This window comes from Taeniopygia guttata, chromosome 5, assembly GCF_048771995.1.
Source record: "Taeniopygia guttata chromosome 5, bTaeGut7.mat, whole genome shotgun sequence".
NCBI lineage: Eukaryota > Metazoa > Chordata > Aves > Passeriformes > Estrildidae > Taeniopygia > Taeniopygia guttata.
In genome coordinates this window covers 51,756,500-51,783,477 of record NC_133030.1, presented here as the reverse complement: position 1 = coordinate 51,783,477, position 26,978 = coordinate 51,756,500, and the positions used below count along the sequence as shown (strand labels likewise).

General features: G+C 39.4%; 1 long non-coding RNA gene across 3 annotated transcripts in view; it reads left to right on the top strand.

Moving 5' to 3' along the window:
* Positions 1-19,123, top strand: part of LOC121470131 (uncharacterized) — a 98,586-nt gene extending 79,463 nt beyond the window's left edge. For all 3 annotated transcript variants that reach the window (XR_012056496.1, XR_012056494.1, XR_005980782.2), the window contains 2 exons: positions 18,317-18,417; positions 18,965-19,123. This is a non-coding gene — a long non-coding RNA (uncharacterized lncRNA). The remainder of the gene's footprint in view (positions 1-18,316; positions 18,418-18,964) is intronic.
* The last annotated feature ends 7,855 nt before the right edge of the window (positions 19,124-26,978 follow it).

The following is a 26,978-nucleotide window of genomic DNA, read 5'->3' as shown; positions in this document are numbered from 1 at the left end:
TGTAGTTTTGGTTCAGGTGTTGGACATCCTGTGCAGAAGCTTAACGTGCTCTTTTCCAGTGGCAGGTGATATAGAAAAGAATAGGCTAAGCTGCTGCTTTCATCAGTGGAAAAAAAAATTCAAGGCTTGACTCTGGATATCTCTGTGCCTTTTCTTTCCCCCAAAATGTACTGGTTGAAGAGACTCTGTTCTTCCCACACTTAAAGCCGTATCTGTCCTTGGGTAGCTGGCAATAGCTGACTGTGCTCTGTGGAGAGGTGTGATAGGGACAGTTATGAAACTGGAATAAGTGAATTCCACATTCCTATTGGGAAGGAAGATATATATATTTTGTTTTACTCAGGAAAAGGGCATTTCATTAGTTATATATATCTGAAGTGGATTTAACTTAATTTTACTGATACCAGGAGAATAAGAGCAGGTGAAGATGGAATGACCTAAATGCACAGAGCAAGGAGTGGCTTTATGTTAATTGAGATGAGAACACAGAGTCTAAAATTGCCATGTGAAGGCAGCCTGAATTAATTTTTTGAGAGGAGGTATTAATTATTGAATTGTGGGCAGAAAAAATCATTTACTTATTAAAGCTCTGTGTATCTGGAGTTGGTTGTTGGAATGAAGATAATACATGCAGTTGACTTGTTCCATTGGGACTGCATGTAAGGCTTTGATAGCCACTGCCTGACAGGATGAGATGCAGCCATGGTTAGACAGATAACCCCAAGAACCAGATCAAACTGTATAGCCCAGATTCTCATCTCAGATACCTACCAACCATATCCCTGTGTGTGGACCAGCTATGCATATTTAAATTCAAGATTCCAGCTGCTTTGATTAGATGGGAAGGTTCCTCATCCGTGGGAAAATATTGTCATGTTTTTCCTGGGTAATTAAAATCAAGTGGTCAGTTTAATGAGGAATAAGATATGCTGTTCCCTTTAGTTTCAATTGTTCTTATTCAAATACTTGTTCAAATAAAAAAAATGGGACATGGCTCTTTTTTTTAGAGGAAAAGAGAACTCTGAGGTTCCCAAAAGAACTGCTAGTAGTGTCACATTTTCTGGAAATTGGGCCCCTTATAGTTGTCTCTTACAAATATGATCTGATTTTTAAAGTATCTTGGCAAGAGGCCATTTGCCATCTTTAATCTGTATCCTGATATGTAATTTAAACACACCCAAATGTATGAAGCAGTTATCCACTTCAGACAGGCTTTGCAAATTAAATTACAGGTACTGACAGCATTTTTGACTCTGAAGTATGTATGCTGGGACAGAAGAAGTTAGTAGGTAAAGGGCCATCACCTGCAAACACATCTCTGGAAGAAAATATTGAAACTTGATTTTGAAAGATCACCCAAAACTCCCCACTTTGTGCAAATTATCTGAATTTACAGTCAAGTGTAACACTGCTACAGACTTCAAGTTCCCTGAGGGTTATATCAGACAAACTCACTGAGAAAGCTGTCTGTGGGAAAAAAAAAAAACAAAAACAAAAACAAAAAAAACCCCACACAAACCAACAAAATGAGAAAGAATTCTTTAAGAGAGGCATATGTTTCTCTCTCCCTCTTTTTTTCTTGATTATCTGCAAATGATTTGCATCCCAACCATACATTGCAGAATTTACTTGGTGTAGCAGATTAGTGCACTGCTTCTCTGCAAACAGCACCCATGGAGGAGCACCAGTCACACACAGGGCCTAGCAAACACAAGGGGTCCCAGAAAGGGCATCAGCTGCATTTCATGCCAGTGTGTAGAGAGTGCTGTGGCTTGCAATGCAAGAATGGGTGCAGGGAGCACAAACTGGGTTTCTTTCAGATGAAACAAATATGGAAGTTGTGTTCTGCAGTCACACCTATTGTATTCCAATTTGTTAATGTCCATGGGACCAGACTAGAATTAGTTTGAAGTAACCCCCAAAAAGATAGGCATTGTGGACACAAGGTCCTTGGAACCAATGATTCTCTACATCTGTTTATTCCTATGCACCAACTACTTGCAAATATGGTCTAAGCCAAAGAGGGACATTGAAGGATGCTATAAAAAAATGTAGCTGAAGGAACTATATTTCCACAGGCACATTATCACTTATCATTTGCACTGAAGCACTATGTAACAACCCTAAATCTCTCATTGTGCAAGGTGTTAGATACTAACACAGAACAAGAAGATGGATCCTTCCCCTGAAGAATTAAAACCTGGAAATATTTTGGGATGAAGCTTTACCTCACAATCCAGCCTGACATGTTCCCAGGTGCTGTTCTGGCATGAGAAAGCTGTAAAATCAGTCATGCAACTTAGCTCTGGGAAGGAGGTGGGACCGGGAAGAGGAGTGTAAGATTTCACAATGCTCACTTTTCCTTGTGTCTTCACTGGGTTGAAATGGATGGAAAAAAGCCAATAGCCAGCAGAAAGTGGAGGCTGGGGGAATACAGTACTGAACCGATATCCTGGCAATTTATGACCTTCCTGGGACACTGTGAAGAATAAGTGAGTGACAGATTATCTGCTGACCTGTGGGATAGCTCATTTGCTTTTGTTCAAGCAGCAGTTTTTCAGTAGAACTGTAGATCCGATTTATTTCTCTGTAGAACTGAGCTACCTTACTGCTAAATAAATATGTCAGTCAGCAATGACACAAGTTAATTTGTCTGGTGGGAGGTGTTTGTCTCACTCCAAAGGGGAGCCTGAGAGGATGCATTGTGGAAGTTAAGTGGCAGGGAATGGGCAAATTAAAGAATGGGCAAAACAGAGAATGAGTCAAACTGATGGTGGGCACACACTGCAGAGCTACCTGGAGGTATTTGCATGCCACAGATGGACCTGTGATTTCTGACTCTCTGTAGTATTTTCTTAACTGTTCTTTCCTTAAAGTTTGTACAAGATTATGGTTCCTGCACTGAGATTAGTCCTTCTCTCCTGGGGTCTCATAAAATTTAAAAGCTGTACTATGCCTTTTCATAAAAATAACCTCAAGAACACTACAAAAAACAAACAAAAAAATTCCTTATATTGTCCCCCATAGATATGTTTGACCTGATCCTTCATTTGCCTACACCTTAAAGTTTATTTTGTGAGATAACCCCTTCTGCATTAGAAGTCTGACCTTTTAACACTAGGCTAAGATGATGAGGCAGGACTGTCCAGCAGAGGATGGAGGAGGATGGTCTGGCATGCTCTGTCTTAGTATAACAAGCACTTCCACTGGTTATACTTAAATTTTAAATTATTTCTATTTGTACCATTGGGACTGTAAAGTTAATGTCTGCAGCAGAAATGGGAAAGCTACAGGGCAGCTAATATTGTTAGGTTTTTTTTTTCAAAAAGCAATATTTCAGAAATCAAAATCCTACTGGCTTGCTTCAATGCGCATTAACAGTGAATATTCATGGTCAGGCATATTTTGTAGTTATAGACATAAAGCATGGGGAGCAAAGCCCTGCACCACATCTGACCTTGCAAGAGATCCAATAACAACAACAACAAGGAAGAGTAGAAAAACATTTCTCTCCCCAGCACTGATTGCCTCAGTCTTGCCCTCTTAATAAGCATTTAAATAATGTAAATGTGAAGGGTGGTGCAGGAGAGAAAAGGGGGGGGCGTGCACACAAACGTTTCTGACTCTTCTTTTTCCCCCGAACACTGATGCCATTGCATAATTATATGGGTTGGCTTGAAAGAATGAAACCCAGTTCAAAATGTATGAGTTCATTTTTATGTTCTACTGAGAAAATTTATTCAGTGTGACTGCTCAGTAGCGAGAGCAGTAAAACACCTTAATCCCTGGTTGAAGAAAGGTAATACCTTGACAGATGTGTGCCTCCTACTTTCCTTGCGGCCATGTTTCAACAACAAACCTTTATTTCTGCTTCTCGGCTGTAGCAGAAAAAAAAAAATGAGCGGAGCAATAAAGCAGTCAGACAAATCTCAGGAGCCAGGCGGCAATGCAATAGTAATGACAGATTTTTAATGTGGCAGGAGAGATTGACAGGAAAATGTCTTCAGAGCAAACGCACGCCAGATGGAATGAAAACGGTTTATTGGAGTATGGAGGTGCTGCTGAACTGAATAGAGGGCGGGTTTAAGGTGGGTGTTTTATCTGCTTCAAGTAAACAACAACAACCAAAAAAGCCAAATTCCACTCACCAGGTATTGCCTTAGACCAGTCTTTGCACCAAGGGGATATTTTTTGTTTGTTTGTTTATTTGTTTCTTTTTCTACAGTATTGCACTAGAGAAAAACTTTAAAGTCAAAAGTTCAGTCATTACATGCACTGCACAAAAGGAGAAGGCAAACTGGTTTGGTCTCAGCTTTTTTTATTGTTTGCCTCTCTTCCCTCCTTCCTTCCCCCCCACCCCTCCCCTTAATCTGAAGGAATTTCTCATTCACTATGAACAGATAAAGATGTTTTGATGTGCTTTTAGATAAATCAGAATGATTTTTTTTCAAAAAGAGAATGAGGAAGAAAAAAAAAAATCCAACTGATAGAGTAGCTATCAAATCTAGGACAGAAGAAGCCTACACTAAAAAACCTATAAAAACCCATATAGCTCTTTCTATATCAAGAAGAACAACATCATTGTGGCTTTTTCAGCTGAGTAAACTTAACTTGCATGCACTTAGTAATGATAATAAAGTCAAATTCAGCCTTACATTTCACAAGAAAACAACTATGAACTATTTAATACCCTCCATACAGAGCAAAGGCAGGAAAACAGCCATAAATGGGAAGAAACAGCACAAAAGAAAGAAGAAAATACAACTCTAAACTGTGAATCTCCCTGACATCTTTTCATTATCAGCCTAGTCAATGAAGAATGCCACAAAGGAAAGCACAGCATCATATTATTGAAACATGATGGTTTGGGGCTTTTTTGAAGGACGCGCTTGTATATTCACTGCGGATATATTTTTTTATTTAATTATATTTGCCATTATTAACTCTGTAGTTGTGTTTTACATGTAAGGCTTGGATTAAGTGTTTTTCCTGTATCATATACACTTGTATCACTCCTTTTACAGTTTTTTCAGGGCTTTTTTTCCTTATGCAAACACATCAGAGAGGAAATATTGAGTTGCCTCCTTTATTTGTATTATACTTTAAAACCAAACAAACGTTTTTATCTTTGACAACGTGCTTCTTTTTTTCTAAGGAATATTTATTTAGACAGTAAAAAGATGTCATGGCTCTTTCCACTAGTAGAAGTGCATGCACTGAATATGCTCCAATGTAATTTGCAGAAAGTGAGGAAAACACTCTGGAAAAGTAAGCAGGTAGTTTTGCCATGGCGTTTCATCTGATAACTACAATACTACGATAACAAAGCTTTAGGCAATATGCTTAAAACTGACAAGAAAAGTAACAGGCAAAGTCTTATAATGATCCATTTATATTACATATTTTATAAGTTTACTGATTGCTCAGAAAATATGTCTTTTTTTTCATGTTTTGTCTTGTTCAGAATCCTGCTATAAAGTTTTATTTAACTCTTCATTTGTATTAGTACTGACAGAGCTATAAAATTTGCTTGTATGATTCTTGTGGTCTTTGGGTTTTTGTTTCAATTTCCTTAGCATTCGGCTATATATTGGCATACAAGCTGTTTCTCACAATGCAAGAGAAAATACTTTTATATTAAAAAAAAACCCTTTAACTGGTTAAGTCATTTGTCCATATAAAGAATGAAACAATAATATAACACCAAAAAACAAAGTAATGAAGGTCTTGTAAGTGATATTGTGTATACTATTTCCTTGCACTCAAATGTAACTCGAATATCAGTGAATGTAACATTTTTTTTGTTGGATTGAAGCTGTTTTATAAGTCAGTGCAGCAGAGGATATCACATCACTAGGAGCTGTTTTTTTAGAAAGTAAAAAAATAAAAAAGAATTTTCAGTTTATTTTAGAATCTATTTTACTAGCTTTAAATACTCTCCAAAATTAAACTCAGAATTAATAGTAAAGCAATGTTGAAGATAAAACTTGACACAACAGGATGTGATGGCTGCCATTCTGTCCTTAAACTACCTTTTTGCAACACACATAATACAGAATATTAATCAGTGTTTTAAGGCTGTGGCAGTTCCTAGAGACACAATGACAACTTAGGGACAGAACATCCAGCTTAACTGTGAATAGCATTACCTTATTCTGCACCAGAATCTTCATATCATTTAAAAATAGATTTTACTGTGTCATCAGCTCCATACTGGTATCACTAGTAAACTGCACTAGGTATAAAATCTGCAGTGGAAATTGTACCAGCACAGACACCAAAGTTGCTATGGCTTGAGTTTTCATTTCAGAAAACACTGCATACTGACTTTCAACCTCAAATTTTATTTTATTCCTAAAATCATACCAAGTATGTCAGCATGCTCTCATGCACCCCCGCACTGTGGAATTTTGATAATGTATGTCCTAACCGCTTAATTGATTGATTAGCTTACTGCAGCTTTCTGAGGCACCAAATTTATCTTTAATAGCCGGAGTCAGGCACGGCAGGCAATCGAGGGGGGGGTCCCTTGGCGTCGATTTGCTCTTAACTGGAAAGTCATTACCACTTAATACATGTAGATTGTGTTGAAAGAAAATTATGTGTAATGAAATGAGGGAAAAATTAGTGGAGTGTTATGGGCGAAAGCAGATGTTACGGAGGAATTATGCTAGCAGAGATAATCACCTTCGCTAGCATTGTGTGTGCTGGGGTGTTAACTCAGGGAGAGAGTTGGTGAGAGAGCTAAATAAATGCACTGATTTACACTGATCTACTTTGCAAACTAGAGTATATGACTAGTACACACATCTACAAACATATTCATATATATACACACACATATAGACATGCTCAGGGCTGAACTTTTGTATTTCTGAAGCTCTTTTTTAGCTATTTTCCAGCTACTCACACTATATTCAGAAGTCCTAGCTGGAAGCACAGGGAAGTAGCAGTCGATTTGCATAGTATTGTGAAGATGAGAATAATATCCAAGGGCAGAAGTACTCATATAAGGATTAGGATGAGACCTTTTATGCTTCAAACTCTGGACAACCTCTCCTGAGAGAAAACTGATGAATTTGAAAGCAGTCTTTGAGGGTAGCACCAGAAATTTTCCAAATTATAAAACTGAAATAAATAACAGATAGTTGCAAAAACAAAAAATATAGAGACATAGAATGTTGTGCATTTAGTTAAACAGCCTGTAAATAAAGGAGATGGAAATAAAAAAGAAAAAATGAAATCTTTCTTTGGATGCAAGTTAGGAATACGTTTTAAGGTAGTAGTTTTGCAGACAGGCAATAATGATAATGCTCAGAATCAGGACAAGGGAGGGAAGAAAGGTGTCACAGATTTTATTTTGAATGCATTTTAAAACTCTGTGAATTAATCTTTCACCTGTGGGCATCTCCCTGTCCTTTTCCAGTCATGACTGATATATATGCTTGATTATATTTCGTATATCCCAGCATGCAAGGTCACTATTAATTTTTATCTTGGGTTTATATATTTCATATAACATGTGTTTGGATTTAGAATTATCTCTGCTTTATCACCCATTTCATAATAAAAATGTGGTCTCAGGAAGATATTAGTTTGCAAAATTCACTACCAAAACCTTTGATAATTAGGGTTTCCTCATATATTGTTCTGTTCCTTCGCTATCAAATGAGGTTTTTATGAGTATAGTTATTGCTGGTGATAATAATACAAATTTTAAAAATTAAAAAAAAAATAAATAAACCCTCAAGGTTTTCTATTCCCAGTATTACCATTCAGAGACAGGATGTTAGCAAAAAGACTGTCAATTTTCTATCACTATATTAATGAGTTAAAGAAGTGCAGCCAGCCCCTCATGAATCAATTGGAAAACTATGATGAATGTTTCAATAATTAAGAGAATAATTAAATTGCTGAATGTAAGATGGCACTAAATGAAATAGCTTTGGTAACAGCAGTATATTGCTGTTTATAAATCCAAAGAGCCCCGTTTAACCGATGCTGAGTCCGGCTCGGATTTATCTGTGCGTCTTTAACAAGCTGTGGGCCCAATCCTGCAGAAACCCACCCGGTAGCCAATGAACCCCCTGCCTTAGCCCTGCTTGGGGCAATCATGGTGTGGGCAGGGATCTGCTGCTCCATCAGAGCCCCCCAGCCGCGCGTGGCTGCCGTCGCGGTGCCCGGGCGATAAGCAGCTAAACTCAGAGATAACCAAGCCAGGGGATTCGCAGGCACAGCTGACACTCTGACGGTAGCGCGCATGATGCTTGTGGAAATACTTTTAAAAGGTGATATGTGTTAAAGGCGAGCTGTAAAGCTGGAGTGAAAATTATGTTGAGTTCAGAAATGTGTCTTGAATCTCTCAACTATCAGGCAAGTTTTACTGTAGTTTTCAAAATTCTCTTTTCTCCTGTACAATAATCTGGCAGTTTCTCCTTTGATAAGGACATTCCCAAACATAACTTTGTGTGATATCACACATACCAGAGCCTAGGATGCTAAAAACGAGACATCCTAGAAAATTGTCCTTCAAACCAGGGTATCTCAGAGCAATGCATATAGTTTAAAAAAATATTATTTGGAGGAAAAACTGAACTATTCCCTAGGCTTGAAAACTTCTATAAATTTTGGTGGGGAAGAGGAGATGGTGGGAAATAGGTGAAGTAATTAACTTGTATATACTTGTATTTTGTTTTGAAAGCATGTCACAGATTTTTTTTTTCCCCTGCTGGAATATCAGCATGTTTAAGCAGAAGTCACCAATAAGGTAGGGCCATTTAAGGTGCAAAATTCAACTTAATGCATTTTGTTTTCCTGCCTATGAATGTCTTAAAGTGCTTTTTACTCCCTTTCTCACCTCCCTGTTTCGCTGTTTGTTTGGGTTTTTTTTCCCTTTTTCTCTCTTTCCCCACTTGCTTCTTCTGTTCACATACCTTCTTCTGTTTCACCTGCACCCATCTTCCACCAGGCCCTAGCTCTCCCTGCAGTGGTGGCAGCTTTTATCTGCTTGAAAGAGAAGTCAAGGGAAGAAAGTTTTCTACTCAGTTCTGAGTTAGCCCCTCTTTGGAGCTCAATCATAATGTCAGGCACAATTTCACCATGTTCTTAATCTCTTATGTTGCTGAATGTATTCTTCCTGTCTCCTTCAGTAGCATATTCCTGTGCAGTCAGAAAATCATCACTTATACACATATTTCACATTTGCCTTCATTCCTTTCCCATCTCTCTTCTACTGCACAGAGGCACCTCAGACACTCCCCTGAACCCCATGCCCCCAATATGTTTCTTTTCCATTTTCAGCTTCCACCTTCAATGCCTCTTTCCTACTCATCACATAAATATATGTTCTGGGGTATTTCAAAACCCACCATTATGTACTTGGAACACTAGTGATTTGAGGTGAAATGGAGAATAAATATAGCCATAATATGCTTTAAAATAGGTGAATTAGTTGAGCAGGAGACTTTTAATGCCACATGGGTGGTCAGTAAAAAAGTAACAATTACCATGAGACGGAATTGGATATACCACAGTTATTTCCTACTCTAGAGATAGAGCAGTACCATGGTAACCTAGACTCCAGTGTGTGGCAAGTGTTGTTAATTGTATAGATTTTTAATGGGGAAAATCATACTTCTCTTGTCTGAAATCAATTTTTACTGGCAGTGACCAAGGCTCAGAAAGATATTCTCAAAGGGATGTTGCATGACCTACAGTTTGTACACTTCATATTTCCTGCTTATAGTGAGAAAATTTCTCTCCATCAGCGGAGGAGGTGTACATTTTTACCTTCTGATAAATCCTGATAAGAAATTAAAATATCAAAAGTTCAGATGGATAGAAGATAATTTTCACTGTTAAGGTTAAGGTTATGGAATGCTACATATTGATAGGCCAAGCCCAGAGAAAAGAAACCATCCTGTTTGTATTTGATATGTAATTAAGTAATTTAATTTTCAAGTAGTGCTATTACATCTTCTTTCTTTAGTGTGAAATTTAGTTTTTTCTGAAATATCCAAGTCTATAATGAGGGTAAATGGAAATTTTCTTTGGCAAAATCTACTAGCAGTGGCTATTGCTTTCCCAGAATTTAACGTTCAGGTCAGAAGTTCTCTGATGTATGGCTCTGTTTCAGGTGAATAGTCAAGTCTGAGAAAAATATTAAGGAAAAGATGTTATTTACCAGTATTTAAAAATAAATATACCTCTCAGTTGTTTCCTTAACATCTCTTCAATATGAAAACTGGTCTCAAAAATTGGTCAAACTTTAAGCTTCTGGAAAAAATCCCAGCAACATTTATTTATGCTCACTGGAGCCTTTTTATGTTTGTCAGAGTGTCCATGGTCAATCAGGTTGTACAGTTACACCACAGTCCCTAAGATATGCAGCCCTGTCTCTCTAGCAGGACTTTGCTTCTGCTCGCTGGAGTTGGCTGGATTTCTGGATATCAGCAGAGACCATCTCTCTCCCCTGGTTCTAATGGAGCCCAAAGGATATGCAGCAGGAGGAAAAACCTTCATACAGGAGGTCACCTAAAGATGGGACAGAAAGGGTGTGAGGAACCTGGGCATGGAGAGCTCTGAGTGAGGGGTGGTGGCAGAGCTTGTGCTTAACAACAAAAAAAGATCAGCCACTTTAGATAGGGAGCTAATAGCGCACTTATTGGTAGGTGTACATGCTCCATCTCAGAAAATTATGAAAAAAAACCCAGAAAAAAATTATGTTGGTCCAGAAAATGATGTATGAAAATGGCCACAATGTTTAGAAACATGGCAACATATAGATTCTGATCATAGAGGAACGTGTGAGTATGGACACTATCCCCAGCTTTGAGGAGAATAACTAAGTGGGCAGGAGTTGGATAGAAGATTATGCAAGAGCAAGAAATGTGATGAAAGGTGTGCATGAGTTCTACCAGAAGGGAGGTAAAAAAAAGAGAAAATGTTTCATGTTGGAAGGAAGAGGAAATCTCTTCCATCCACTTCTATTAAGCCTCAACAGAAAATAAATAGTCCTGAGTTCTGATTTCACTGCATTGTTTAACAAAGTCGCTGTAACTTCCATTCAAATAATTTTCCATCCCATGTGTAGTAACAGGTTATGCAGAGGGCAACTGCCTTCCACCACTTCTGTGTGAAGATCAGAACAAACAATGATATTTTCTCTTGTTCAATTTCTATATTTGCAAAACACAATGGAAATGCATCTATGAAATTTAAATAAGCCATGACATTCTGGATTCCAGCACACAAAAACTGCAAAATACCTGGATTAAAGCTGCAATGGCTGTTGCTACTGATTACAATACATCCCTGTTCCTGAGGGTGGAGTTCCAGTTTGCCTAACCAGTGTAAATGAAACATAACTTTTATGGATAAAATCCCAAATAGGCAGAATTAATGGGGAACTTTTCAGATTTTCTATTGATTAGACAGGGAATTTATTCACCAATTTTAACATCCCTGTTTCAGTAACTACCAAATATTAGGTGCAAAACAAGTGCTAGTGCTACATCCAAAGGACTGGGTTTCATTTCTTATCCCTTTGAAATGAAAAAGCAATAATGAATCCTGAAGTGTTCACAGCTGTACACTCCCATTCCTTCATACTGTTCGTCTCAGTTCAAAAGGAGGACCAGTCCTTTGCAGAAGGACCCAGAGCTCTCAGTAAGTAAGCAAAGTCACCCATCCAGTGCCCTATGCACAAGAAATATTGCACAATAAAAATGTTTCTGAAAATATTTTTTTTTTGTCTCACAAACTGCATAGTAGAATTTTAGAAAGTAAAGAGTAGAGTACAAAAATTTGATAAGTTTTCACATGTTTGTTCTAGTTGCACAGATGAAGAAAGGGTACTATCTCACTCTTCCTAGAAAACTTTAAGGAATTTTGGTAAGGATTAGTTAATTTATGCTCTATTAACAGTCAGCAAGGTTCTTGAGGATAGCCTTGCAGCTAGGAGATGAAATTCACATTGAAGGTGCATTTTTCTCATCTGTTATTTTTATGCTCCATTATATATTTTCTTTTATAATTTGGAGTGGATGATCACAGAATAGAAAGCTGGTGTATTTTAACAGGAAGTGTTTGCTTTCAAAGAAGTATACCTCTATTTACAGAAAGCCTGGGTAGAGTTTCAAAAGTAGTTTTGTCCCTATAGCACCATATTATCTTTTATATTTCTTAATTGAATCCTCATCCTGGAGGCAATAGGTGCTGAACAAACTAGACCTCCCAGGTACAACTGCAGTGTATTAAGTCTGGGCTTGAAAAATAGGAGATAGCTATTTGGTGCTCAAAGATATTTACTTTAAATCTGTGGGTGTATTTTTTTGTTGCTTTGGGTTTTTTGGTGGTTTTGGGTTTTTTTTTGGTTTTTTTTTTTTTGGGGAGGGGGGGCAGCTGTGGGAAGGACAAGTTTGCTATTATTTCCTTCCCACGGCTACTTCATGAGAAGAGAGAAGCACAGGATGAAATGAATGGAAAGCAGAGAGTTGACAATATTTTTCACAGATTCTACTATAGCTGGCTAAATGCTATTAAAAAAAAAAACAAAACCCTGCCTTTGATGGAATTTGGAAATGGATTACTAACAATCATTGTTCATTTGCTGGAATTTGCAAATGGATTCCTCTCACCCATACTGTCTTCATAGTTGTGTTTGCTTTCTAGGGACATTTGTAGATTCAATTACTATTGTGGCTATTCACTGAGAATTTCAGAACAGCATGCATAAGTATTGATGGAAACTGGGTATTAGATTCACACACATGAATATGTGCACACTCAACACATTGGAAAAATAAATCAACACCATGTGACTCATCAAAGCAGTCGTATCTAACAAAGCTCAAGAAGTGATTGGGGAATGTTCACAGAGAAGTGTTCCTGAGCAATTAGAAGTACTTAGAGAGGAAAAAGGATCTCTTTGAATTCTTTTGCATAATAAACTCAAGGAAACCTCAGTCTGCCCATGGAGATCCCATAGGCAGAAAAAGGGCTAAACTTACTGACTAAACTATTCATTGTGAATTATTCCCTCTGCTCTAATGTCTGCACGGCATGGAAGCGTGGTGCCAGCCCTGCTACACACTGTAATTTTACTCTTCTAGGAATAAAGTGGGAATATACTGCTGGGCATGTTAAAGCACTCTGCAGAGGACATTATATATATTTTCTACATGTGACCTGCCTTTGATTTTTGTGTTGAAAATGGAGTTATCTACCTTCAGAGAGAAAATATTAGCCCACAGACAGTGAAATAGGATGATATTTTTTACTTTATTTCTGTAAAGTGGTATTTGGTGCAAAAACTATGTAAGACTGAAATGTAGAGTTTGAGATGTCAGAGGTCAGCATGGCAAATTTGGCCAGATAATTTTTACATTTTTGGGCTGACCATGAGTTAACTGTTACTGATTCCTTTAGCAAATTCCTGCCTAATTGTTATTTTTCCTTGATTAAATTGTCCTTTATAAGGACATCTGTTCTGTTCCATGCCAAGGTGTAAGATACAATCATATCTTAGAATCTGTAAAGTACTTTGGACAACACAGTAATAAATATATTCTGATGATGAATCCTACAAAGGAGACATTGTCCTTCCCCCACTCAGCTTAGCACATCTCACTGTCAGGATATTTTTCCTAATACTGTGACTCTCGCTCTCTTCTGCTGAAGTATTTCCTATAATTCATCCCTTTTCCCAGCCCAAATCCCTCCAGTTTCTGCACCTCTTTGGGACAACTGCATTGTTCCCAAATAACAAGTAAGAACCACCTCTGCTCTGAGGACCAAGGTTTTGATGGGTGGCTGAGTACCAGGGAAAATAATTGTTGTCACTAAGGGGTCAAAGAAAATTACCCACTGAGCCACAAAATCTGAGCAACCTCACCCTGAATTCAGGACAGATTAAATGCTAATTCAAAGACATGCATTACACGAGGATAGTCACTGGAATTCCTCTCCCAGGGAGGAAAACTTGACCTTTCCAGATCTTTTCAGCATCTAGAAGTATATAAGACTGCTCTTCTGAGTTGTCTTGCACAGGGGGCAAATTGCTGTCTGGAGAGGTAAAAAAAAAATCAGTTTTCATAGCCTGGGGAAAAAGTTTTCATAGCCTGGGGATGACAACTCAAATCTAGACAGCAAGATCTAAGGGGGTCTTTTAATATAACAGAGATACATTTTGTAAAGGCTGGAAAAACAGAGACTTGATTTGTAGAAATTAAATCTGGAAGAGAAACTGTGAAGAGCAGGTATGGTGCTAATAGTCTCCAGCATTGTGCCACAGAGAAATAATTCTGTACAATTGTGGCCAAACAATGGCTCAAGAGGTCACATTTTTGCTGTCCTGTGCTTATGACCAGACATCTGGACACTGATATGGGTGGATAGTCTGAGATGAAAGGACTGGACAGAAGGCAGCAACCAAAGATAAAGAGATAAATGCTAGGGAGCCATCAGCTCTGTGACAGTTGCTGAGACTGAATTAAATCATAGACGAGTAAAACCCAGCAGGAGATGGGGAAGCATTGACAGAAAGTGGGAAGGCAGAGAGAATACTGAAGAAATTATTGGAACACTGGAAAACAAAACAACCAAGCATCAAGTTGGGAAACCCATGGTGGGGAAAGGGAGAGTTGTGGGAGCTGGGATGATTTGCTCTCATCTTCTAAGGGCTCCACATTCCCATGAATGCTTATAGCTTTGCATAAATTCACACGCAAGACATAAGGAGCAGATTAAGCTGAACTGAAAGGGAACCACAATGTGGGGATGTAATAATTAAAGGCAGTTGCCGGGCAGCTGAATTATATGGAAGATTGATTATAAATAGACAGAGATAGGTTTGCTGAAGTGGCTGACACGACAGTGATCCTGAGGGAATGGACAGCAGCTGCAGGCAAGTCCAGGACTGGTCATCTTTCCCCACTCATCACAGGCACTAGCCCCAGTCCACTTGTGAATCTTGAAACAGGAAGGAGGGAGAGAAAAAACCATAAACTGTATATCTCTGAAGACAAAATAATCTGTGTCTGTGTACATTGTTTGTGATATTGAGAATGACATCCTGACTCACACTTCTTAGCAGCTTTACCAGTATAACCATCAGGGCTTTGGCCATTATAGGGTAAAGCTAGCATCACCCTGGGTAGCATCAGAAGAGACTGCTACCAGGAGGACCACCACTATTATTACTAGCTGCAATAAAAAAAGCACTTCTTAAAATGTTTTTTCTACCTAATTGTCAAAACTGAATAATATTATCAGCTTTTTTATCCTTTGAGTATTTTTCTAATAAGAAAGCGCAGAGATGCACTGCAAATAAAAGCAGAAGATTCGAGGATGCAAAGCAATCATGCAAAATGACTTTCATATCAGTTTGATAAGCAGCTGAAATTTAATAACTACATCTCTCCTATGGTGCTGGATGAAAGTTTAATACTTTATGCTTTTGCTTCTTTCTTCTGCACGATGCTTATTCAGAATCATAACTTTTCCTTTTATAGTCACAGCAATGCTTAGGTGCGGCGGATTAATCGAAGCCTTACGAGACTCCAGTACAGTCCAGACTATAGTGACTTATAATCAAACCCTGGGAGAAGACTGTCAGGGGTCATAAGGGAAATGAGCAGATATCCAAATGTAAAAGTAATATTTACTGAGGATAATGCACACAGATCTTACTGTCCCAGTAGGCAAGATGGAAGACCAGTATTCTACAACCCAGTTCCAAGAAATGCTGGATGCAGGAAAGGCAAAAGAAAAAGGAAGGTAAAAATGCCTCTCAGAATTTGGCCCACAGATTTTGGCTTAAAATGTGATTCAAGACTCCAGGATTGTGAGACAAGGCAAATTAAGATACTAAATAAAATTCAGCTTCCAACAAAAAATTACAACACTGGAGGAAAAGAAAAAACAACCAAACAAAGCAACCAAACAAAAAGCCCCAAACAAAACAAAATAATAAAGCCCCCCTAAAAAAGCAGCATCCTTCTGTTCTCATTTGCAAACCCTGCTGGTAGCATTCAGTGCAGAGGCTTTTCTACCAGAAGGTGACACATCCCCGAGCCCGGTGTCAACTGCCCTACCCTGGAAACCAGCATGGGGCTAAAGCAGCTGCACCAGGGACCTCTGAGCCCTGCCCGACAGGTTTTTCCGGTGTAAACTTGTGATGGGAAGGGTCACAGGGACACAGGGTCATGGCCAGGCGGGTGTGGGTCAGGAGGAGTCAGGGAGCCAGGAGTGCTGGGGGGACGTGGGCAGGTGAGCAGGCAGGGGCAGAGGACGGGGAAGAGAACGAGGGGAGGGGGCAGAGTGAGAGCAGGGTCCTGTCAGATCGGGACAGGGGCTGGGCAAGGGGGCAGACGGGCTGGGGCAGGGAGAAGAGCAGGGGCAGGAGCTGGGGCAGGAGCAGGGACAAGGGCAGGGACAAGGGCAGGGACACGGACAAGGGCAGGGGCACGGACAAGGGCAGGGGCACGGACAAGGGCAGGGACAAGGACAGGGGCAGGGCAACGGACAGGCACAGTGGCAGGGACAAGGACAGGGGCAAGGACAAGGACAGGGGCAGGGGCACGGAGAGGGGCACGGACAGGCACAGGGGCACGGACAAGGACAGGCACAGGGGCACGGACAGGCACAGGGGCACGGACAAGGGCAGGGGCAGGGGCACGGACAAGGACAGGGCACGGACAGGCACAGGGGCAGGGGCACGGACAAGGGCAGGGGCACGGACAAGGGCAGGGGCACGGACAAGGACAGGGACAAGGACAGGGGCACGGACAAGGGCAGGGGCACGGACAAGGACAGGGGCAGGGGCACGGACAGGCACAGGGGCAGGACAAGGACAGGGCACGGACAAGGGCAGGGGCACGGACAAGGACAGGGGCAGGGGCACGGACAGGCACAGGGGCAGGACAAGGACAGGGCACGGACAAGGGCAAGGGCAGGGGCAGGGGCAGGGGCAGGGGCGAGGCGCCGCCTGCTCCGCTGCAGCAGCGCCCCCTCCTGCCCGCTGCCGCGGCCGCAGCCGCGCTCGGCGCTGCGGGCAGCTGCGCATCCCTCGCATCCCTCGCATCCGCGGGCTGGGAGGGAGGCTCGAGACACAGGGGAAATGTAGAGCGTGGCTGGGAATTAGGAAAAAGGACTTAAAAATCAAAAAACTAGAAGACAGTTGTTTGCAGGCAGATGCTACGAAGTCTCCGGATTCATTGGTGGACGGGTGCGTGGCTTCAGTTTTCAGCCTGTGTGTGAGTGTGCGGTGCAAAAACAGATAATAAAAAGAATACAAATGAAAGAACATCTGATGTAGTCATCAGATCTAACAACAGCACTTTAATATGAATTGCAGCTCCAGATGTTGTCTTAAGAAAATGAATCAATTAGACAAATGAGGAATTTCTTCCTAAATCATAACAGGAGAAAAAGTCCAGTAGCTGCAGACTATTGTATAAATGTCCTAATGGCTTTCATTCTTCTCATATACCTGTCAGCTTTACTACAAGGCTCCTCATCGTTTAAGTTGTTGTTTACCTTCCTGAATACTGGTTTGATTTGAAAAAGTGCTCTAAATGTTCAACACCTTTTACCCTGAAAATAATAATACATCAGCCTTTAGGAGCTGAACCCAGCAGAAACTGGTGTCACTATTCATAAAATAATTGAGTTTACACAAAAAGTGATTTCTGTAATAGCCCCCTTTTTACAAGTATGTACATTTTATTTAAAATTACTGACTCAAAAAGCAAGGTAGGAAAAAATCACCTCCAACAACTTCCTGTAATTGCGAATTATTGTGAGGGAAACAGAAGGAAAAGATTTTGAAATTATGAGCCATTATGCTTGAGAGAGAGAGGGAGTAAGTGAGAGAGAGGGAGAGGGAGAGAGAGAGGCAGTGGGAAAAAAAGACATCTCGGCTTCATGAAACACAGCTGACAAGCTCGACTAAATTACCCCCGGACCATTACAAAAATCACTTAATTGCCAACCATTTTGTTAGGTCAATTGACTCTAATTGAAAAAATAACAAAAAGCTTATTATGCTGCAAATGCGGCCGTGGAAAATGAGTCTTCTGTTAGGAGGAAACAATAATTCTAAATTTCAGCTGCTGCTAACACTACAAAGTTCAGTGTTTTCTTCTGATAGAATCTACTGTGCAGGGGAAAGTGAATATGCTCCAATTGATTGATATTTCTTTTAATGCTGCCCCCTCTTCCTTCTTTATACTCACAGCCCCTTAAGTCGACCCACCCACCCCGCTCAGTTTTGTTTCCCTTCCTTGTTGCCTCATGGCTCTCTTTTCTGTTGCAGGGTTGATGTCAGTTTTGTTCCTAAGGCATTTGTGGTTTGGGGGTGTGTGAGACTGCTGTGACTCTTCTTTTCAGCTTGTTCACAATAACCTCAAAACCCAGGTGAGGGGTTAGGAGAAGCACCTTGCTAAAACCTTCCGGTCCCCTTCGCTTCCCTCTTTCCTTGCACACTGCAATTTTCTTTAAAGCCTGATAAGAAAAAATTATTTACGTATTTTCACCCAAAAAATACCTTAGAAAGAGTCTCCCCAATGTAAATTAAAAAGCACAAACCCTGACTGGTAAATAGGATTGTAATTATTTATAATGATCAAATTTTCAGGAGAGTGTGCATGATTTTGTTCATTTCTAAAGAATATAAACTGGCTGGAGCTCCACTATTGTCCCAAATACAGATTTGAATATGGGAGGTTCATAATGGGATTGATTCTGCTCTGTGAAAAGTAATTATTTATCCATAAAACCAGGAGGCTGCAGAAATGAACTCAGATGGCAAGCCTTTTGTTCAGCTCCTTTGCAGTGAAGAGGTAGGGAATGGAAGAAACTTCTCAGTAGCCACAGTGCATGATTAAATATTTCCATAATCATGTCTATATGTTTGCTTCTTGCACTGTGTTCAAAATTTTTTTTTCTGATTTTATCGTTTCAGGGAAACTGCCCGACTGCATTGCACTTTTACAAGGCCCAAAACTCTTGAGCCAACTACAGTGAAATGGTGAACAAAAACCAATGTAATACAGCAGGATGTTCCTTCACTGTATTTTAGAAAAAGAAAAATAAATAAAAACAACAAAAACTTTGTGCATGTATATGTGCATGTTTTTGCTTTGCCTTTTATAGCTACGGTAGATCTTCCAGTGCTTTTACAAAGCAGTGAGTTAAATACTGGTGGCGTGGTGCTTGTGTAGGCAAACGGCACAGCCATTAGTGCTCAGCATACGTTTTTATTGTTTCTTTATATAGAACTCAATATCACTTACACAGAGGGGGATACAACAAATATATCAGACCATGAAGCACACATATGTGCTGTTTCTTTCTGAGCATCCGCAGCTGTATATAATCAACGGAACATTCCTTTGGAGTGCACCACAGGTCACCAGGAACCTTGACACACAGCTGAATTTATGAGTGATCACATTGTTTTAAATATGCATCACTTAGATTTCTACAGGTGTTTAAAGATTTGCCTCAACATTCCCTTTTTTCCTTTTTTTTTTTGTTCCTTTTGTGAAAGGCGTGCACATGGAAAACAGAGGTTGTATAATTAAGGCTTCTATTTGGATGCTAAAATTGATATAACTCACCATAACTGACAACAGGGAATATTATATCATCTCGAAGAAAAAAACCCACTCAAAATGCTAAAAAAAAATTAAAATTTGCCTGAGTGAAATATTGCTTCTAATTGGGGACCAGAAAACCTCAAAATTCACCAAGCCTTGCTGAATGTGGGGGAAATTGGGAAAAAAAAAAGAATCTATTTTTATACTTAAAATACATGTCAGAAATTTTCTCTAAAAATATAAATCCAAAATAAAAATAAACTACATATTAGAGAAACCCTGTTTGAAACATGTGACTTAAAACAAAACAAGCATTATTAATTATCTGCTTCCTTTATAGTAGAAAAGATATAAAATTAAATAGATAAAATCTTAAGAGAAACCAATGTGCATGTATTGAGAAAAGACAATGAAGCTTCACAGACCGAATAGAACCAATTCCTTTCAAATAAGCGGGAAAGCCCTACAGAGAGAAATAAAAGTGAGGAATGGTGAATTCTGTAACACTTGCCAGACCAATGAGCTTCATCAATTAATCACAGCAAAATAATCACCACCTACATTAAAGAATAATACATGAAAAGGACAGGGCATAGCTTTAACTTATTCAGAAAGGGCTGACTCCCTAATCCCTCTGAGTCTTGACATGTTAACTGGGTAGCGACTAATTAGATGTCAAAAATTCATAAGCACTCTTTAATATTGCATATATCTGCGGCAGACATTTCAATATGAGAGTTGTATACACAGAAGTCACTATAGCATTAAAACACAGCAGGGTGGGAGAAATAAAAGGAAAACAATAAAAACAATGGCCCTTAAAAACCCAAGAGAATGCCTCCTTTGGAAGTGTGTACTTTCTTATTCAGAAAAGGTATCACCTTAATAAGAATTATAGGCAAAGAGGTTTCACTGTTCCATGCTGTGTGGACGAAAAGAGGGAGAAAAGACTGACTTATCAAAGGCACTGGCAGGTAAATAGTAATTTACTATGCATGCACAATGAACATTACACAGTGCCTTGACACGGGGCGATAATGAAAGACATGCTATTGTGGCATCCATCGAGGGAATTTTTTTTCTTCATTCTTCCTTCCCTTGTCTCTCTTGAGTAAAGAAGCAGTGATGTTTCCTGGCAGCTGCCTCCTGTTTCAAGCCATTTCACATAATATAGAAAGAAGCTGAAGTTTAGTGTATTAAGTAAGTGAGTTAGTTTGCTGGTTTGGCAATATATACATTGCTTGTGTGTGAACTTATATTTCAGATGCAGAGCTCTGTATTTTTACAGAACAAGCCTTTTCCTGTCTGAAGAATTATATGAACCTGTTATATACAACAAGGCAGCAAGATTAAAAACAATGCATCATATAATACACTGGTTTATGACTTGCATCCTTTAATTGTAGCTCTCAGGAATAAGAAGAGAGCAATGTGCTCTTGTTTATAATGCAGAATTGCCATTCTCTCTTTTGACAAACAATGTGTACTGTACAGGGCTAGTAGTCTGTGGAGATTCCTGTTTTTTTTTTCTCTTTTTCCGACCAGCAAAGTTAAATTCCACTTCTTCAATGCTTCTAACTAGCTTACAGGCAGCAAGCCTTTGAATTTAGCCTGCATGCAGTATGGGAGGCTGTGACTGTAATCCTCCCATAGCTGCTGCTGTTTAAATGTGACATGGCTGCAACTGGAACGTTTTAATTATTTTAAAAGTGTAAAATCATGTAATATGATGATGTAAGGTAAGCAGCCTCATGCAGAGAAAAAATTATAACATTTGTATATCTCACAGGAGTAGCATCTAAAGAGACAAAGTGGCTCTCCTTGTATGTTGCAGTGTGTGTAATAATGATATTTGCATGTATCAGCTGATCAGTACTTTCATAAGCCGACATCTCACATTGTGATGGCAACTTTTGGACTAATGTAGTACAAGAATAAGTATTAGATGCACTTTAATGACTGCTGACCATGTTAGACTGAATGGTCACTTGTTCAGTTATATCTGGCCTTTCCTTTGCAAGTATCTACATTAACTTTGTTTCCAAAAGAACTTCTGTGATCAACACTGAAACTGTAATTAACTGCTTGCATTTGCCATTATTACACTATTCACACCTTTTTCTTGCAATTGTAAATGTGTTACCTAGCACTTATGTTTGTCCATGTCTTAAGTGTCCAAGGGTGTTTTGTGAGCACACATTTTGTGGTTTTAGACTAGAATCAAAATATTAAAGGGTAACAATTAATTAGTGATTTCAATCAGAAGGTGATGATCTGCAGTGCTGGTAGTAGTTTTTACTCCTTTTCATCTCTTCTGTTGTGTTCATGCCAGTTATTTAAAAATGCTGATGTTAATGTGATGCTACTCCCTTTTCTGGCCCACTTGGCCAGCAAGATGGCCCCAAAGCACTCCATGCGTTCTCTGCCTGCCTTTGCTAGAGCCCAAGCACAGACTGGCTCACATGGATGAGATCTAGCTGATTGTGTCGATTTTTGCAAAGGAATCCAAAGATGCTGGGCTAGTCCCCCTGTAGCCATATAGGTTTGTTTGTTCTGTGTTACCCAGGGTTGGTTTGGATGCTCGGGAGCAGGAGGGTTTTCTGTACTTGAAGCAGTCTGCTTGTGCAAAGCTCTTACCTCCAAATCCCTGTGAGCTTGTGCATACCATGGGTGCTTTCTCAGGGTTTCCTTATTAATTGGGGCTTCCTGGTTTTGATTTGATCAAAATAAGTATCCTACCCACATCATAAACATTTTTTATAAAATTAAACATAAATTATTCTTAATACCAAGTATTTATGTAATCAAACCTGTTTCATTTAGGGTTTAGGAAAATTTTGGCTGGGGGTGGGGAGGAAAGGAGAAGGAAGAAAGGGAAGTTCCTTCCTTTCAAAGACAGGAGTACTCTGAGAAGTGCTGTTGAATGCCTGTAGCTTATTGTTATTGGCAAAATTCACATGGCTTTCAGTGAAAGAAAAATTACATTAATTCAGTGCACCTAAGCAAACAGATTAACAAATGTCTCCTTTAAATGCTGAAAATAAACTGGTGTAAGTATCCTTCATTCATTTACACCCCTCAGATATCTCTAAGGGCCACTCATACAAAAGAAATCCTCACTTTGAAAAATTCAGGTTTTTCCAGGAGGCAGATTTATTTTTGTAAGAATCCTGGTTTTCTAGTAAGACTGCTTTACTGGACGAGTCTAAATCCAAAACAAATGTATAAAAAGAGACCTGGTCCTACCTAGTGCCTGACTCCAAGTAAAATTCTGCAAATCCAGTATAATGCATAAGTCTGATGCTAATGTGACTTAAAATAAGCTTTCAGAGCCATGGTGGGGGAGAAAACAATATCCATGTAACTGATCAATAGCTGAGCATCCCTTTAGTCATCCCACACTGTTGTGAACAGGCAACTTGTGAACTGACAGATTTGGAACTCTGTCTACAAAATGGTCTAAGTCTGAAAAATTAGGTCATGACAAGTAAAGATCTTATCCAACAACTGCATGCAGAGGATAGTGTGATTGTGGTTTATTATAAGGGATAAAAAAGATATAACTGGGGAAAAAAGTATGAATAGGTGCAGTTTCTGTTCTCCCTAAACCATAAAAGGCCATTAAATTTTGTGGATAGTTACAGGAGGTGGATGTGTTCCCAAAGATGAAGGAATACGCAAGACAAAAGTATAAGCACAGTCAAGGCTGGAAGAGTATCTGCTGACATTTTTACCTCTTTTATGGTTTTACACTGGTTACAAACATCCAGAAAGATGGAAAGAGTAAAACAGAAACCAAAAGAGGATAAAGCCCCTTTTACTACATGTTCCTTGAACCAGTGAAATCAGCTAGTGGGAATGACCACTGCAAAAAGTTGTGCCTGTGAATTCCTAAAGAAACAGAAACATCAGTCTAGGCCAGTTTTTGCTCTTTCTCTTGTTCTGTACAAACACTGTCCTGGGCCAAGATAGAGCTGACTGATGCCACAACACTTCAGAAGCCCAAATTGTTGACGAAGCTGAGAGGAACAAATGGGAATCAGCAGAACGCATCACCAAAAGGACAAATAACAGATGGACAAACATAATTCCAAAGCAAATGCCAAATACTGGAAGGAACAACAGAGTTGGGTAACATACTGGAAGAGAGGCAAAATAGTTAGATTCAGAGGACCAGCACAAATGCCAAAAGGCCTTTAACAGAAGAGAGAAGGTGAAACTAGACAGGCAAAAGAGAAGCTGCCTTAAAAATTCAGAGTATTTGTAGCACAAAATATTTCTATCTGTTAGGCTCTTGGTGTCTCATCTTAAATATTTCCATAGCACTCTATGACTTCCACTGAGCACTGTGCTCCACACACTGGAACTGAATATGGACATGCTGAGAGTATGAAACTGAGATGGCCAAACCCCCAGTTTCAATCACGTAGCTCTTCTGAATTCCCACAGTGGCCACAGCAATGTGTTCATTGTATGGATCAGCTGTGAACTAATGGATGTTACCCCAGGAGCAGCCCACAGACTGAATGAGCACAGGTTAAATCAAGTCTGCCTTTGAGATTCATTCTGTCATTAAAATTCTGTTCATATAAATTTGTTAAAGTTGTTAATTGTAAGGTGCTCTCACTCAAAAAAATGAGTTCAGGACCGTGTTTAACTCTGCTCCAAATTACTCATACAGCTCTAAGAGTTAATCACAGAACAAATGTTCTTGTAATGAATTATTTGGTGCACCTTGCTGTCACAAGACAAAGAGTTGTTTGTGTAGAAGCATTATAATATAGGCTCTAGTGCTATTGAAACAATATTAACCAAGGTAGAGGGTTTGAGAGTTTGGCCCCTTTTCTACCCACTGTTGAGGTCAATTCTATTATTTATGTGGCGGAAGCACAACAAATTGATACTGTTATATCTCTTTAACCAAAGCTTATGGTGTTAAATTTATGATTACACTTGGTAGAGAGTGTGAAAACCCCAAAATCTCCTGTTTTTCCTTTTCTTGTTGCCAATGGTTTCTGAATGTCATTAAGGACAAGAAGTACATATGACAATAACTACATGAAGATTTTATTTTTGCTTAAAAATGTGGTAGATTTCTTGCTGACCCTGTCAACAACTATGATTACTAATTTGCTAGCTCAGTGACTCATCATCAGTTCAGTTTACATGTAGCTAACAAAGGTCAGCCCTGAGAAAAAAAAATATTTGATTTCAATACCTAATTCAAGGAGGTGTGATATTTCTATGGGGTTTTAGCCTGCTTAATGTAAAACCTTCTAATTGCAGAACCTGAATAGTTCTAGGTTCACTGGTTCACATTAAATTAGATTTGAGAATTCCTGAAAGCATCTGACCTGTGTTGGCTGTGTACAGTACAAACGTAATGTCGGACAAGGGGTTCTGCAGTTAGAGGTCACATATTTTCATTGGGTTCTGCTGGCTGGGGTCAGGAGATTCTCTTTCTGAGTAACTCAGCACAGTTTCAGGCCTCAGCTGTGCTGCTGGGGGTCACTGTTCTTGGTCAGGTTGCCATGGGGAAGAGATAAGGGAAAAGTGGACTTTTGTGCTTCCTTCCATTTGACTGCACAGCTTGCTGCTTAGCACAGGGCACTTTGACAGGAAGTGGCTGTGAGGAAGCCCACACATGTTCCAGTTCATCTATCACAACAAGAGTTATTCTGGAGTGAAAGGATACAACCTAAGGGATGCAGAAATTCAAAAGATCAAAATCAGAGCATGTGCATGCTCCCAGAGAAAAAACTCACATGTAAAACACTGTAAAGCATGAAAAATGTGGTATTGGGCTGTTTAGGGATAGTGTTCAGTTCTGTTTAGGTTATGATTTTTATTCCCCCTCAGCATTCAGTATAACAATAGAAGCAGTTAGTATGCAAAAGCCAGGACTAGCAGGGATAGTTTTGATGCTGGTGCCTCCCTAATTTGACACCTGAACAAAGGCTTACAGCCCAGGAAAGGATCCAAAGCCCCCTGTCAGACCAGGCTGCTGCTGCTGATCTCATTCTACCAGTAGGAAGCTCCATGGACAGTGTAGGTCAGTGAGAAACAATAAACTATATACATACATATTCTAATAGAAAGAAATAATTTATTAAAAAAAAAAAAAGATAATAAAGAAGAGTTAAAAAAAAAATAGGTGCTCTGGCACCTATTCTTCACTGGATCCCACTCCTTTGGCATCATATTTTGCACTTTGAGAGGTGAGGACTGAAAACAGTAAATGACATGATATTTAATATCTAAAAGAAGATGAATATGCTCCTAGCTGTGACTAAAACACCCTACATATGATAAGCATTAAGAATTTTCAAAGGTGGAGAAGTATTAACCACCAGTAACTACTCAGCTAAATAGATTCAGCTGTGCCTAAATGTTTTTGTGCCATTATTGTGCCAAATATTTATTTTTGCTTGTCAGGAGGCTGTATTTGCTGGAGAAAATTGAAACTTTTTCATCTTGATTTTAGGATCTCTCTTGTCCTTCTCTTGTGGCATATGAATATTTTATTTTGACATTCTTCAGGTGAATCTGGAAATCACATTTTAGCCAAGTATAGGATCTGGTTTTCTACCTTGGAGTGTAAAGTAGGAACTTTTCAGGTTACTGAAAGGCAAAAATAAGTTGTGCCTCTCTGTATTATTACAGATGTTATTACAGTTACCATGATTGCCATTACAAATGTACCACATTCCACCTGTATTTCCTTGTTCTCAGAACTGGAAATCTGCTGTCACTTAGAAGTTTGAACTGGAAAATGAACAAACTGCAGTGCTTCTGAATCCCATGCTCTGCCTGCAGCCCCCTCAGCATCCACCCAGCCAGAAATGGACCCAACAGGGAGCAGCTCAGAGCATCCTTCATTCAGGGGGGCTGTAGGAAAATCAAACTGTGCCAAGGCTGGTAGCTCAGAGAGCAGCACTGAGGAAAGAGAGTTAAGGATACTCCCCATTCAGTGAATGTATGTGCAGAACCTCCCCCAGGGCCTGAAATTTTGGTTCTAAAAGCAACATAGAAAATTTGGCTTTCATTTCTAGCCTTAAATGTGCTCTCTTCTGAGGAAAACATCCCAATCCACATTGCAGACCTTACAATTCACCATTCTGGTCCTTTTCTGCACATAGGTGTGATGCTGTTGGAAGATACTGAGGACTTAGAGATATTAGAGGCAATTACATGTTTATTTAAAAATATTTAAATTTATATTTTTATAGTATTTTGCTAATTTTAACTGAGATGGACAACATTTCTACACAAATAATGTCAAATGATGCTTGCTTCATGTTCTGAGACAAAAACCACTGGCCTCTCTGCAAGCATGTTTGAGTAATCCTGGATGAAAGCACAGGACTGGTTCTGTAA